Source organism: Chenopodium album, chromosome 8 (genome assembly GCF_948465745.1).
Source record: "Chenopodium album chromosome 8, dcCheAlbu1.1, whole genome shotgun sequence".
NCBI lineage: Eukaryota > Viridiplantae > Streptophyta > Magnoliopsida > Caryophyllales > Amaranthaceae > Chenopodium > Chenopodium album.
The window spans coordinates 22,466,530-22,482,318 of NC_137841.1; the positions used below are offsets into that span (position 1 = coordinate 22,466,530).

Here is a 15,789-nt window from a genome sequence, read left to right on the forward strand (position 1 = left end):
AGATGTCCAAGAAGCAGTCTAGAGGAGGTAATAGCTGCAGCAGGGTTGAAACGAAGATACTGATATGTATATTTTATATAGTATTTTACCCCCGTCCCTTGGTCATAATTGGTAGTGTTTTTGGCTCTTTAGAGCCACTTTTAGTGCTAATTGGTGTTTTTTAGTGTTTTCGTAGTTCTGGTTGAGTTTTGCGAGGAATTGCATTTTTAGAGCATTTTTCCCGAGATTTTATGGAGCGACTACGAACATTGGAGGAGCACAACCACTTTTCATAGCCAAAGGCCGGTTAGAGTCATCAAGCCGGTGATTAAGGGCTCGACATATGAAATACCGAGCATTGGACACCGAGAATTCAAGCCCCAAAGTGGAAATCTGAAGTGGGCTAAGAAGTGAGGCCCATTCCAAGTCCAAGTAAAGCCGGGCCCGATCGGGAAACCTTTGGCTCGATCGGGCGGCTGCCCTGAATCAGGAGGCAAAGAAAAAGGCGGGCCCGATCTGGCGGCCCTTTGCCCGATCGGGCGAGTGTTTCTGATATGATATTTTCGGCGATTTACTTAGTTTCTTATTAGGATTTGTTTGGAGCTTCGTATAAATAAGATTTAGTGTTTTTGGTACAAGTTACCTCTTCTCTTAGACTTTCTCTCTATAATTAGTTTTATTTCCTCTCTTATTTTCTCTCTCTACAACTTTACACTTTGTTCTTGATTCAACTCATTATTTCCGTTAAATTTAGTAACGATTTCTTCTCTATTAATTTTAGTAATTTTATTTCTTTATTTCATCATGACTTGTTTAATTGCTTTTAGTTTAGATTTAATTATGCGTGAGTAGTTTTATTTCTAGGGTTTGTGGGGATCCATAAATAATATGAAGGGGTAATTTGTTATTGTTGATTGTCAATGCTGATTAATTTCCTATTGATTGATTTAATGCTATGCAATTAGATTAGGCCTGGTTTAATTGTATGAGTTATGTAATATAGGGGTGTTCGCGATGCGGTTTGGATCATAAACCGCACCAAACCGCAAAAGTGCGGTTTGTAATTTTTTCGAACCGCACCAAATCGCACTTTTAAAAAACCTGCACCAAACCGCATCGCAAAATGCGGTTTGGTGCGGTGCGGTTTGCGGTTTAATCGTATTTTATTAAAATTGTAATTATTCTTTTAAAATAAAATTTTTATTTCATTTTATAATTATTAGTTTATAATTCAAATATTAAACTCTTTTAATTAATCTTTAATTAACTAATAGTTAAAGATTAGCTCATATAATTTAGTTCTTTTATATAATTTTAATGAAAACATAGTATAAAATCGCAAACCGCATTAAAGTGCGGTTTGCGGTGCGGTTTGGTCTAAATATTTTTTGAAACCGCTCCAAACCGCAAACTGCGGTTTGGTCATTATTAAAAACCGCACCGCAATTTTCAAACCGCAAACCGCACCAAACCGCAAAATTGCGGTTTGGTTTGCGGTTTGGTGCGGTCTAAACCGCACTCTGTACAGCCCTAATGTAATATTGATTCGAGATTCGAGAGATAAGAATTGATGTTTAGGCTTAGTTTCAATAGGCGGACTAATTTGTAAATGGTTAAGCCGATATTTGAGAGATGAGTTTTAATACCGGTAAATTAACTATGTGATTGTAATACGTAGCGAAAGCCCTTTATGATCTGATTAGTTGATGCATTGATGATTGATTGTTATGTTTTACCCTGGAATATTATCTATTGGTGAACCTATGCCTTGGGTATTTTATTCATTGATTTCCTCCTACTTTTATTTCTCTCTACTTTTATTCTTCGTAGTATAGTTCCTTTAAATAACAACAAATTGGTTACTTGATAATTTAGATTACTCTTGATTAATTAGGATTAAATTGACTTGTTTCCATGTGGTTCGACCCTTCTTCCCTATCTGCATAGTTAGTGACTTAGGAATTATTTTTGATAAGGTGATACGACTTTATCCTGTCAAAATTTGACGTCATTGTCGGGGAAACGATTTTATTTTTATTTCTGATCGTTTTTTGTAGTCTAGATTATTCCCTCTTGTCTTAGAGAACGTTAGTTATTTGAGGAAATTCTCATATTTGTCATTTAGTTTTTTGTTTATGCCAAGGAATTCCTGATCAGGTTATATTCCATTGGATCTTGAGATCGAGCGCTCTTTCCATAGACAAAAGAATCTTTACAGGCAAATACTTGTGGGTTTGGGGATAACGATAATCACAGAGACCCTCCAACTGATTTTAGCGATTCAGAAGTTCCTTCATATTCAGAATCAGAGATGACAACACCTAAGAAGCTCAGCGATTATTCGCAGCCGTCCATGATGGAATTCCTCATCATACCTGATTCGTGACAAGTGGTCTGCCACAATGTTCTCTGCACCCTTTTTGTATTTAATTTCCACATCAAAATATTGGAGCAAGAGAACTCAATGGAGGAGCCTAGGCTTTGATTTTGCCTTGGGTATAAAATATTTCAAAGCTGCATGATCAGTGAAAACAATAACTTTAGAGCCAACTAGATATGATCTAAATTTTTCTAACGCATAAATCACAGCAACAAACTCCTTCTCCGTAGTGACATAATTAACTTGGGGTTTATCTAAAGTTTTACTTGCAAAATAAATAGCATGCAAAACTTTGTTCTTTCTCTGTCCTAGCACAGCTCCTAATGCAAAATTGCTGGCATCACATATGATCTCAAAAGGAAGATTCCAATCGGAAGCACATATTATAGGTGCCGATATCAAAGCCTGCTTAATTCTGTTAAAAGCCTCAAGACACTCGTCAAGTAAATCAAATGGGGCATCCTTGAGTAAAATCTTGTGGTTTAGCAATTTTAGAAAAATCTTTGATAAAGCGACGATAAAACCTCGCATGACCTAAGAAACTTCTAACCCCCTTAACATTAACTGGTGAAGGTAATTGCTCAATCACATAAACTTTAGCTTTATCTACTAGTATACCCTTATCAGATATAATATGACTAAGAACTACTCCCTCTATCACCATAAAGTAACACTTTTCCCAATTTAAAACCAAATTTCATTCTTCACATCTTTTCAAGATTTAGCTAGATTACCAAGACATGAATCAAATGAAGACCCGTAAACACTAAAATTATCTATAAAGACTTCCATGGTAGACTCAATAAAATTAGAAAAGATACTTATCATGCAACGTTTAAAGGTATCACGGGCATTACACAAACCAAAGAACTTATGATTAGCCAACCTCTTAAGCATTTGATAAATAAAAGGTAGAGGGACGTGATCTTTTTAGTGGCGATATTTAGTCTACGATAATCAATGCGCATACGCCACCCTATAACAGTTCTAGTGGGAATTAATTCATTATTATTTTTTTTCACTACAGTCATCCCACCCATTTTAGGAACCACCTATACAGCACTTACCCACTTTGATTCAATATTAGGATAAATAATATCTGCATCAAGTAATTTCATAACCTCTTTCTTGACTACTTCTTGCATGTTAGGATTCAACCTCCTCTAGGGTTGAATGCATAACTTGTAATTATCCTCTAAGTGTATCCAGTACATATAAAAATCAGAGCTAATACCCTAGAGATCATCAATACTGTATCATATTACTCTTTTGTGAGTTCGAAGAACTTCTAGAAGTTGGGAAGTTTGTGGGTCATCAAGTGCAGTACTAATTATCACAGAGTGTAATTCTTGCTCATCAAGAAAAACATATTTTAAATGAGAAAGGAGAGGTTTTAGTTAAAGTTTCTTGAACTCTACAGGTTTTGATTCCTGAGCTAATTTTACTACCTTCTTTCTCTCTGTAGGATCTAGTTCATCTATAGTAAGAGCTCTTTCTATGGAATCCACCTCTCTGCTCTAAATGCCTACTTCACCCGGCCTGTAGTTAATTCACTACAAAGAACTTCCTCCAAGGGATCTTTTGCAAGAACTTTGTGGTGTTTTGGGTGTTTTTGTCCCTCGGGAAATTTACAACTCGAATACTGGTTGACCGCGGCCTGTACTTGCAAAACAACGGAGACTCCGTGTGGTTGGAGCTCCGCCTCCGACGATCAAGTTAGTACTTGAGTAAGAACCGTGATAAGTGCATAATATACTATATTTTTAGTCCCTAATATTAGTTTTATTATTGCCTTTTATTTATTATTTTAGGAATTTGTTTACATTTATAATTTTAGTAGTATATTTATATTAGAGTTATTCTTTTTATTAAGTTTCTTATATTATAAGTACTTAATATGTTTATCATTTTTTTTTTGTGATTAAAAAATGGAGGCAAACTTCTCCCACTAGCTCACAAGTCACGTGAGGAGCATGCATCAAGGAGTTGCAAATTAAAAGGCAAAATAAATGAAAAGCAAAAAGATAAGAAGAAATAATGCCTAGGCGTGGAAACCAAAGAACAAAACTAAGTGCTCATCTTCAACAAGAGCTCGAATTCATCCGAAATTCAAGGCAAGAGATAGAGAAGATGAATCTCTATCTTATTCTACAAATCTATCCCTTCAAGCCCAGAAAACCTAGGTTGTTTTCAGTTATAAAATCCCCAATTATCCCTCCTTAAAGATACACAAGTATTACCACAAAAATACGGGAAGTTCGTGAGGCTTAGTAGAGCACGAATTGGTCCAAGGTTGATCGATTGAATGGTATTGGAAGGCAAAGGGACAAATTTGACGGTGGATTCGAGCAACGGCTGTTTGTTTCTTGGCTCACTTCATAAGTTCTCCTTAATTCACTCCTCATCTTTTAATTTTGTGATTAATTTGGTTGCTTCTACTTGGTGAATTAGATGTAATTTGATCTTTAATTTCCTGATTTATGTTTCGTCGTTTAAACGCTGAGTATAATCGTATTTCAATATTCAAGTTGGTATTTAATTGATTCACATATTCTTCCTTGTTTTTATATGAACGTTTAATTTATTTATGCTAGTAATAGTATACAATTGCTAGTATGAAGTAATTAGACTATGCTAAATTATTACTTGATGCGGCATTATTTGATAATTTAGAATGAATGACTCGATATTACTAGTTTGAGCGGCTCAATCGTAGTTTTGTTGAGTTTGTGGGTTAATCAAATAAATCAAGTTTATTGGAGTAGAAAGTGTATTAGTAAGATTCTGATTTCTAGTGAGCTATACATGTCAAATCGACTGCGGCGGTAATTTGACTACCTAAATATTAAGTTGAATATTGAAGGAGACTATATGAAGGAAGTTGGGAATTAATTTATGATCGATTTGTTATCACATTGGTGGTTTGCTTGTCGTCTATTTTTAAACAATAGATTAGTATACTATTTTATCTTGTTTGGCTTAGTTACTCGTTCGATTAAACCCCCCCAATCTCATGTACATAGTGTGAATAATACTCTTTTAAGTATATTGTTTATGTTTCGAGTTGATTTTGGGTTTATAGAGTTAATTAATCTCCTCGTGGGTTCGACCCTTACTTACCCTTTCTACTAGTTGTTAATATTTTTGAAGGTTTAAGTTAGGTAATTTATTAATTAATTTTATACGGTAAACGACACGTATCAAACCGGAAAAGGTGCTAAAATTGAGGTGAGATCTTCTCGGATTCCGAGATCAGGTGTTCTCTGATGTAAGAGAATGCAGGGTAGGTGTAATAAATGATTGAATGTGTCCCAAAAATGGGGGATATCTCCCTATTTATAGGGTCATTGGAAAGGTGCCCTCTCTTAGGTCATTTGACCTGGATTTGGTGGGTTGCGTCGTTTTGCGACGTTCTTGGGAATTAGGCCTTGAAGGTCGCAATTCCAAAAGGTATTTGAGGCTGACACGTGTCAGCTGACTATTGGCCCAAATGGACCTGCCTGGCTAGACACGTGGCCCTCTCTGATTGGTCCACATGAATAAGTATTTTTACCCAAAACATGAGGTAAACTATCTTCACAAATAACATCCATGACATCAATAACATCAATTAAACAACAATTTTCCTCTAACATAGATCCTTTCAAAACCTTCCCTAAATTAAAAGTGATATTATCATCTCCAACAGAAAAGGGTTAGTTTTCCATTTTTAACATCAATAACGGCTCGTGCAGTATGGAGGAAAGGCCTACCCAAAATTATAGGAATTTGAGTATCCTCTACCATGTCTAAAACAAAAAAAAAAAAAAAAAAAAATCAACAGGGATAAAAAATTTACCTACCCTAACAGGAACATCCTCTAAATTACCTAAGGGTTACTTAACAGAAGGATCTGCCATTTACAAGGTAATATTAGTAACTTTTAAATCACCCATATTAAGCTTTGAACACACAGGCGATGGCATAACACTAACGCTAGCACCTAAATCACAAAGTGTTTTATCAATAAAGGCATTACCAATATGACTAAGGGATAAATCCTTTAATTTAGGAGGGAATTTATTTTGTAATAAGACACTACATTCCTCTATAAAAGCTACAATATCTACCTTATTAAAGACCCTTTTTCTTGTCAAAATATCATTCATAAATTTAGCATATGCAGGAACCTGAGTGATTAAATCAGTGAAAGAAACTGTTACCTACTGATTTTTCACAACCTAAAAAAACTTACCAAATTTCTTATTAAACTTATTCTTCAAATGTCTATTAGGGAATGTAATTTTGATAACTGGACCTTGCACATCTCCAACCTTGTCCTGAGATTTACCCTGCAAAGAAACATTAGAAAAGTTAGTTTTCTCCTGGAGCCTTGCAAGGTTAGTAACATTCACTACCACAAAAAGTGGAAAAAGTAACGCATAATACACAACAGTCAAGTTGGATAGGCATTCTCTGGACTTAAATAGAACGCCTTTGGTAGATGAACGTTGTGTATAATGAAACAAATAGAACGCCTCGCTAAGGTAACTGTTATGTTTGATTTTTTGCTTTTTTTTTATTTAATTAAATTGTAGCTGTACAAATTAGAACCTTACACGGAGTATTTTCCCTATTTCCTCCATGACTATTATATTTCTTTGTTTTTCCTCAAACTCTCAACCGTTCATGCCTCCTTTATCTTCCCTCTCCTCAAAGAATTCCTCTTTCTCTCTCCTCCGATCCAGCCTTAAGTTCTTCCATGGATCTAACCCGACCTATTTCCTTTTATCTACCTCCTCCAATGGCGAAAAAAAACCCATCTTTCCCTCCACACAGGAAGCTCGAATTTGGAGCTTTAACCATGGCGAAGCAACAACAAAGGCAAAATTCAACATTCTTACTTTGTGAAAGACAACCATAGCCGGCCAGTTTTTGCATCGCATCGGTAAGCACATCGCCTTCTCCCCTCTCCGCCGTCACTCCATCACTGCCATACTCTTCCCCGGCGATGGTATTGGCTTTGAAATCTTCAAATCCGTCAAATAGGTTAATTTCTCTCTCTTCTATTTGAATTCATATGAACATCAGTTTCGATTGTAGCATTTGGGTTTGGAATGATTGTTGAATTGGCTTTTACGGTTTGTAGATGTATGTTTTGTTGATTATTTTTATTTGAATTTGTGAATTTAGGATGGATTTTTATCATTTCAGCGCTAATTATCACATTTCATTCATAATTGATTAGGTTGCTAGTGATTTTTTTTGGGTTTTCTATGTTTAATTGGTTTTTTTTTTTTTTTTTTTTTTTTTTTTTTTTTTTTTTTTTTTTTTTTTTTTTTTTGGTTTGAACTAGGTTGTAATTTTTATATTAGGTTTTTCTGGGTTGCAATTTACTGTATTACGGAGTAGTTTATTTCGATTGATTGTTTGCGCATCTATTTTGCTTATTTATTCACTTCGATTATGTACTTGTAAATAAGCATTTTTTTTTTCTGAAGTTCAATTATGTTCTGTTAATTAGCACATTATAAAATTGAAATTTGATTATGTTCTTGTAAATAAGTATATCATGTTTGATGTTGTGCAAATTAGCATGTTTGATGATCTTGGTGACATTTATTCCGTAGTTCTTCATGATTGAATCTTAAATAATTGGGTTGTTTGATTTATGCTAATTATTTTTTTTCACAGGATGTTATTTGAAGGATGACCTTCACAAGGTAGCTCGTTGAGTATCTGATTAAACAATGATGATATCATATGTGTAGTATAGCTTAAATGTATATAATCAATTATCAATTAACTAGTTTTGTCAAATTCAACCATATTAAAAGTTAATGTACTCAAATAAAATGTACTTTTGTATTATCAATGTATCATACATATATTCATATCATATTGGAATTTATTTTCGGAATATAGATAGTTTTATTATTCTATTATTATTATCATTATTAAATAATATTAAATGATAATAATTTTTTTTTTAAATAAAAAAAATTAGAAAAGGAAACGCTTATCTTAGATAGGCTTCTCTTTTTATACAGATAGAGAACGCCTTTCTAAATATGACAGTTCTCTTTTCCTTGTTTTTTATATATTTTATACATAAAATAGGAATCGCTTATCCAAGATAAGCGTTTAGTATTCTATTGGATATAGAACGCCTCAAATAGGCGTCATGTATACTTTATAAGGCACCCCACTTGAAGGACGCCTCTAAAGCGTTCTATATTGCCTATTTCGGGCGTTCTATATTGCTTATTTTGTAGTAGTGATTAGCACTTGGTATAAGGGAATCAGGATTAGTAATTGTTGTTGTAACAGGTCCGTCATCTTTGGGCATATGGAAGGTCCATCATAGTGTGAACCACTTCTCGGAGTAATTGCATTAGCATGATCCATAGGGTATACTAGCTGTGATGGTAGAGCTCCCTACTGACGAGTTTGTAGAGTAGAGGAAAGTTGTGCAATCTGATTATCCATGATTTTATTATGTGCTAGGATTGAATCAATTTGTACATCCTACTTTGCATGTGCTTTTGCATACTAAATAGCATCGTTGTAATTTCTAACAAGGCAGGGTCAATGAACGATTGTGGAGTTGGTGATTAGTTCCTTTGGTGAGGGGTTTGGTAGTATTTTTGTCGTGGTTATTGTGGTGCTTGTGGTTGTGATGGTTGTGGAGTTGGAAGATTTTGTACATTGGTGCTCCCGTAAGATAGGTATGGATGATTTCGGAGGCTTGGATTATAGGTGTTAGAGTATGGGTTATTTTGCCTATAGGTTTGGAAGGCATTAACTTGCTCCACATAACTCTTACAATCTTGCTCCCAATGACCTACAATTCCACAGTTTTCACAAAAAGCTTTATTAGCATAATTGACAGTAGAAATATTAGCTACAGAAGCAGGATAAACAGTATTAAGGTTATCTAATTTCTGACAAATAAAAGTTTATTGAGCTTGCATAAAGGATACCAAATTGACACTATATTTGCCTTTATTTGCAAAGCCTCTAGGATTTCCATATTGGGAATTGTGAATTGTCATCTCTTCGATAATTTTTCCTACTAGATTTACTTGAAGATTCATAAATCTTCCATTAGTTGCTGAGTCAAGGATTGGTGTAGATAAATTTCCAAGCCCGTTGTAGAAGGTTTGGATTATTTGCCACTACGCTAATCCATGATGGGGACATTCCCTTTGAAAATCCTTAGATCTCTCCCAAGCATCATATGGACTTTCATCAGCTTTTTGGGCAAAATTTTGGATTGAACTTCTTAATAAAGTTGTCCACTATGTAGGGTAATATTTATTATAGAAATTCAAAGCAAGAGTATCCCACTAAGTAATACCTAGAGCAGTTCTATTCAATCCATTATACCACAATTTAGCTTTACCACACAAAGAAAAGGAAAAAAGATTCTCCCTAATTTGGTCTTGCATAACCCCAATTTGCCTAATAGTATTGCAATACTGACAGAAATTTAAAATATGAAGATTTGGATCTTCACCTTTAGCTCCGCTGAATTGCTTCATTTCAATCATATAATAAACTAGGGTTTAATCTCAAATTCTACTCCTTCAAGATTAGGTGTAGGATCGAGCAAGATGAGGAAAATCTTGTAGGGATGGTTGCGAATAATCGGTAAGCTTGCGAGGTGGAGGTTGTGGTGGTGCTGTCATCTCTGATTCTGGTTCTAAAAAAACTTTTGAATCGCTGGAATCAGATGGGGGATCCAAAGGTGTATTACTCTCTGAAAATGCTCGTATATGTCTAGAAAAGTTCTTCTGTCTATGAAAAGATCATTTGATTTCAGGATCAAATGGAATGTAACCTGATCTAGAACCCCTGGGCAAAAACAAATAATTAGACAAACAAATATGAGAAATTTGTCCCAAAGAACTTACAATATCTGAGACGGGAGAAAATAATTTAGACTACAAAAATAATTAGAATAAAAATAAAACCGTTTCCCTGGCAACAACGCCAAATTTTGACAGGCTAAAGTCGTATTATCGTATCAAAAATAATTCTTAAGTCCTCTAGCTAAAGCAGATAGGAAATTAGGGTCAAGTCCCCGGGGAAACTAGTCTTTCTACTCCTAATTAATTAGAATAACCTAAATTATTAAGTAACTAAATTATAGATATGATGATTTAAACTAAGGGAGATAAAAGTAGGGAGAAATCAATAAATAAAAACCTAAGGTATAGGTTCACAAATAAACAATATTCTGATAGGTTGTCGTACACAGAGAGATGGCTATTTAATCTAACCTTTATGAAATTGGTGAAACTAAACTATGTCACGAAATTGGGTAATAAAGTAGTCTAAATTATAATAGGAATAAAACAATTAATAAAAAGACCTAGGTTATGGTTCTAAATCAATCAAATATCTATAACAATTCAATCAATCATTTATCTAGAGTAATTGCTAAGCCTACGGTCGGGTCTTAACGCTCTCAATTCATCATATGTAGTTCGGTCGCTAACATAATCAGAATTGCTAATTGTAGGTAAGCCACTAAAAGTAAGATATTTCGATTCAAACTCTTATTAACAATAATTAATCAAAAAATTGATCAGGTTGCAAGATTAACAATAAAACACTATCAATTAGAGAAGTGAATAATCAAAATATTAAAAAATACCAATCAAGATTCATCATATAATCATGGATTCCCAAACCCTAGAAATAAACTACTTAAGCATGGAAGAAATAATTAAAACTAGATCTAAGGAATAAAACATAATTAAAAACAAGAAATTGAAATAAAATACCTCAATGAATTGAAATAATAAACCCAAGAATCATCCATGGAAGAATCCATGGAGATTCCATGAGAAACTAGGGTTCGAGGGAAAACTCCAAAGAATATAAAATAATAAAAGATATAAAAGGCGTAAGGGAAAATAATAATCCCTTGAAATATTTATATTATCCTAAAACTAATCTAAAGATAAATAAATCAAATAAAATCAGAAAAATAGCAATTACATAAGTCATATAAACGATTGGTCGTCGATTTAAAGGAGTCATAATCGAAGAAGGTTGTTGCGACGATGGGAAGATGAGGCCTGCTCCTGCTGGGCGCGGCCGCTGGTTATCCATCAGGCCAAGCAGAAGCTGCTCGTGGCCTTAGAGTGCTGAGCTGCGGGCGCTGGTCGTAACTGGTTCGCAGGGTCGTCTTTCAGGGGCTATTCTTGAGTTCTAGGAAGCGTATAAGAGCGTGTGACCTATCGTTGGAAAGATCTTCAAGTCTAGTTTCCAACGCAATTTGAATCGCTTCAATCTAATCTGTAGAACTCAATTTATAATCAAAAGAGTGAACAAGAATCAGTTTTGTCACTTTGTAAAGCATCGTTTAACTTCGTTTCTAACTCAACTTCAATTCCGAAAAGTTCCTAACGATCATTGAGAATGCTATTTTCATTTCTCATGCATAAAACGTCGTTTAACTTCGTTTCTAACTCAACTTCAATTCCGAAAAGTTCCTAACGATCATTGAGAATGCTATTTTCATTTCTCATGCATAAAATCTTCAGAGTCAATATCCACGAACATGAGATCTTTGATTAATGAACTCAATTCATCGACTTCAATTCAAATATCATCTGTATCAACTCCAAACACTACGAAAGCGTCCAAATGACTCTGAAATCACCTGAAACATTAAGAAAAACACAAACGGAGCGTAATAGAGCACAAAACAAACAATTTATGCATTTGCGACCTAAAAAGCAATTACAAGACCTAAAAAGCAACTATAAACTTAGCATAAACGTGCCTATAAATCCTATATAAATGTAATTCATCAAATTCCCCCAAGCTAAACTGTTACTTGTCCCTAAGAAACACTACGTTCAAGATGGAGAAACAAGACAAATAAGACTTCCAAGGAACCAGAATAAGACCGATTTGACTCTCGAGCAAACAATCAAACCAAAGTTATTAAGACCAATATTTAGCTCGGATACAAATAGAACCACTCAACATCATGATCCACAATTGAAACCAAACTTGGCCACAAACGATTTCCCTATCAATTAAGATAGTCTTCGCCGCACACCTTGTTGAATATAATTATTTAATGCAACAAACGGTAATTTGACGATAGAAAGAGATAATGTTAACTCAATCACAAAATAGACATGCCGATCAAAAGGACTTTATAAGCTTGTAATGGGGCTAAAGTAAAGAGGTAGGATAATATTTAGGAAAATGTGAGCGAAAAAGCCAACTTGGGGAGCAATAACATAAACACGATCAAATAATGATCTAACTCCAATTTACATCACTAACTTTCTCCAAAACATTATATTGAACCAAGATTGAAATCAATTATACATCGTCGTGAATAATTTTTTTCTTTCTTTTTCCTTTTTCGTTGCCTTTTGCTTTCAATTCTTTGGCTTTTTCAATGAAGTACACATATACAAGCTTTTTATTTTTATTTTTCTTTTTTTTTTTCTTCACATTTTCAAGTAACACTTCTCAACTATAAATACAACAATTTTTTTCAATCTTTATTCCACCATGTTTTGCATAAATTGAAGCTTGATACACAAACAACACCCACATCAATAATCTCCCCCAAGCTAGCTAGACTTGGGAATAGTAACCAATGGGTCTAAAAGGCTTGTAATGTAGCTATATATCAATGAATAGGCAAGGCAATAACATGGGTGAGCAAAAAGGTAACACATGTATCTAAATATCATTTGAAAGTTACCTAAGGAACATGGCCTTCATCATGCGCGACATGCGTGAATCATAATCAAGTTACTAATAAATTTCAAGCAAAAGTCATAAAAATAATAAATTGCATCAATCACAGAAACACAAAGTAAGGTAACCTAACAAGAGAATTGGCTAGCTATACTTGAAATGGGACAACCAATATTTCCACAAACTATTCAATTGATTCACATAATGCCAAGTAGTTAGTGTAGACACCTAAATATGTCTCCCCAAAACCAAACCTGACGATGAACAACCTTTCATCGCCATTATTGGTCGAGTTGAGTATTTAGTCTTTGGAGTGCTTAAATCCATATTCAAATCCCAATACATTTAATAAACCAACCCAATTCCTAGCTCATTTCCCCAAACCATAACTTATTTTCCTCTTTTCGTGCCTTTAAACCCAAAATAATTCATTTCGTGTCATTTAAAATCATTCATTTTGTGTCCTTTTTATAAAAAAGTTTAGTCCGATTTATTTTGGTCCATAACCTGGGTCCAATGATTAAATAGTTGGATGGGTCTTGAAAAGAGCTTTTCAACGATACATTATAAGCCCAAATCCGAGTTATAACGAATAAGTTGTGGCAAAAATACTAAAGTGAGCCCAAACCGAACCTAAGTCCACCTTACCTACGACCCAATGATCATGTGGAGGGTACAAAAGCTTTAATCCCATCCCATCCCTAAACCAATTAGGATTAATTATAAGCTTCTATAAGTTTCCAAAAGATCTTAATTATTCCTTTTTGATAAGATTAAAGAATTTGAAATTGAATAAAACTTTTCTTTTTGAAAGTCCTAATTCTATTCAAATTGAAAGACGTTCAAAGATAGTCATATATTATTTTGGTGCTTCATAGTTTTTATTCAAATATTATATGGTTGGATAGCCCTTGAAATTATCTTTCCAATGATATATTATAATATCAATTCCGAGCTATAATGGAAAAGATATGAATGAAATATCAAACTCTATCCAAAACTGACACCGCCCACTATTTCGGCCATATATTTTATTATACTAGTGATTTTAATCTGATTCTAATTGACTTAAAAGTAAACTTCAACAGATTTCCAACTATATATTATTTATCTTATTTTGATTTCTGGATCAAAAGATATGATAAAAACAAAAACCGCAAAAACTGCAGTCTATCGAGTTTTATTCCGATTTAATTCGGATCTTATCTTGATTCTTAGACCCTTTTTTTTCTCTATGAATAGAGGTCATATCTCCCCTATTTCAATCATCAACAAGTTTGATCACCAAATCATTCTCTCTTCCTCTCTTCTACACCAAAAATCATTATCTCTCTCTCTCTCTCTCTCTCTCTCTCCGCCTTAAACCTATATCCCTAATCACATTATTCCTTCCCTAAGCACTCCAAGGAGTACATACAATACCTGAAGTTCTATAATTTAACCAAGGCGTTAACTGAGGGTTTGGATCAAATCATCTCTACTTTTAATTTAATTTAATTTAATTTTAATTTGATTTATATTTTTATTGAAGTTACTAACTGTTTATTCATGATGTAGCAATTTAAGGAAGCGCGGAAAGTGAGTAATTAATCACTTAATTACTCTTATTTTTATTCTTGTTGCTAGTATCACAATTAGGTTTATTTATATTTTATCTGACTAACAATTTATTGTTAAATTGCTTCCAATATTAATGTTTATTCTATTATTATTTTTTATCACCATATTGCATTATATTTTTAAAGGGAATATGGAATTGAAAATCACGCCTAATAAGATAATTTGGACAACCAGTTTAGGTTCCTTTTTAATCTTGTTATTTAATCAAGTGATCACATATATTTTAGAATCATGTGTCGCATTAATATTAAACCAAATTAGCTTAATAATAGTTTGGAGCAAATTGAATATTTTGTTTGTTTGCCTTTGAGATCGCAAGAATCACTTTTCACTATAAGAATCGAGTAGAGGCCAATACGCGCGAATGAGACTCCATGACTCACTTGGTACCATCATCCCCGATCCTCCTCTCGTGGTTCCAAACCATATGGAGTTAGTAATCTCATGGATTATGAATGGGATGTAACCTTCACGGGTCAATCGTTGTTGCCTTCATTGTCCCTTATTCGTGGTTTCCTTAAATAATCTGTGAACGGTTTACAAGTTCCTCAAAAACTTGTTGGCGGCTCCTTACTTTCCTTGTCCCTAATCGTTTCCCTAATCGTATGTCGATTCCCACTTCCTATGAGTGCCAAGCATATTCACAACATGCTTAACGTAGGCGCACTTCAAACGACGCCTACAGTTAGCAATGTATAGCGCAAATCGACTGAATTTTAGAATTATAACTAAGATCAAAAGAAGATCAAGAGAGTCAAACCAAATCCGCACACGGTTCGAAGTCAAAAATATGAAAAATAAACACAAGTATGCACTATCAATACAACTATATATAAAAAAAAAGCAATACATTGTTTTTCGTTACATGTAAACTCCCACTCCTAATGAATGGTACAAGCCAGACAACACCTTCAAAAGCAATAAAAAATAAGATAAAGACAACTAACATGTATAAAGTGATGATGACAATCATCCTCCCCCAAGCTAAACATCACATTGTCCTCAATGTGAACAAAGAGTAAAATAAAACATTAATAAGGGAAAGGCCTAACTCACAAAAGGGGTGGGTAAGCGAAGGGAGCGTTAAAGGT

At 34.0% G+C, this 15,789-nt stretch overlaps 1 long non-coding RNA gene and 1 other non-coding gene across 2 annotated transcripts; both read left to right on the top strand.

Annotated features, from left to right (window-relative positions):
- Window positions 1-4,394: 4,394 nt before the first annotated feature.
- LOC145641761 (uncharacterized) lies at window positions 4,395-8,260 on the top strand. The gene is made up of 2 exons (XR_014115519.1): window positions 4,395-7,387; window positions 8,033-8,260. It is a non-coding gene; the product is annotated as an uncharacterized LOC145641761 (long non-coding RNA).
- A 1,263-nt stretch (window positions 8,261-9,523) lies between these two features.
- LOC145556904 (small nucleolar RNA R71) lies at window positions 9,524-9,628 on the top strand. Its single transcript, XR_014091996.1, has one exon. It is a non-coding gene; the product is annotated as a small nucleolar RNA R71 (small nucleolar RNA).
- Window positions 9,629-15,789: the final 6,161 nt, after the last annotated feature.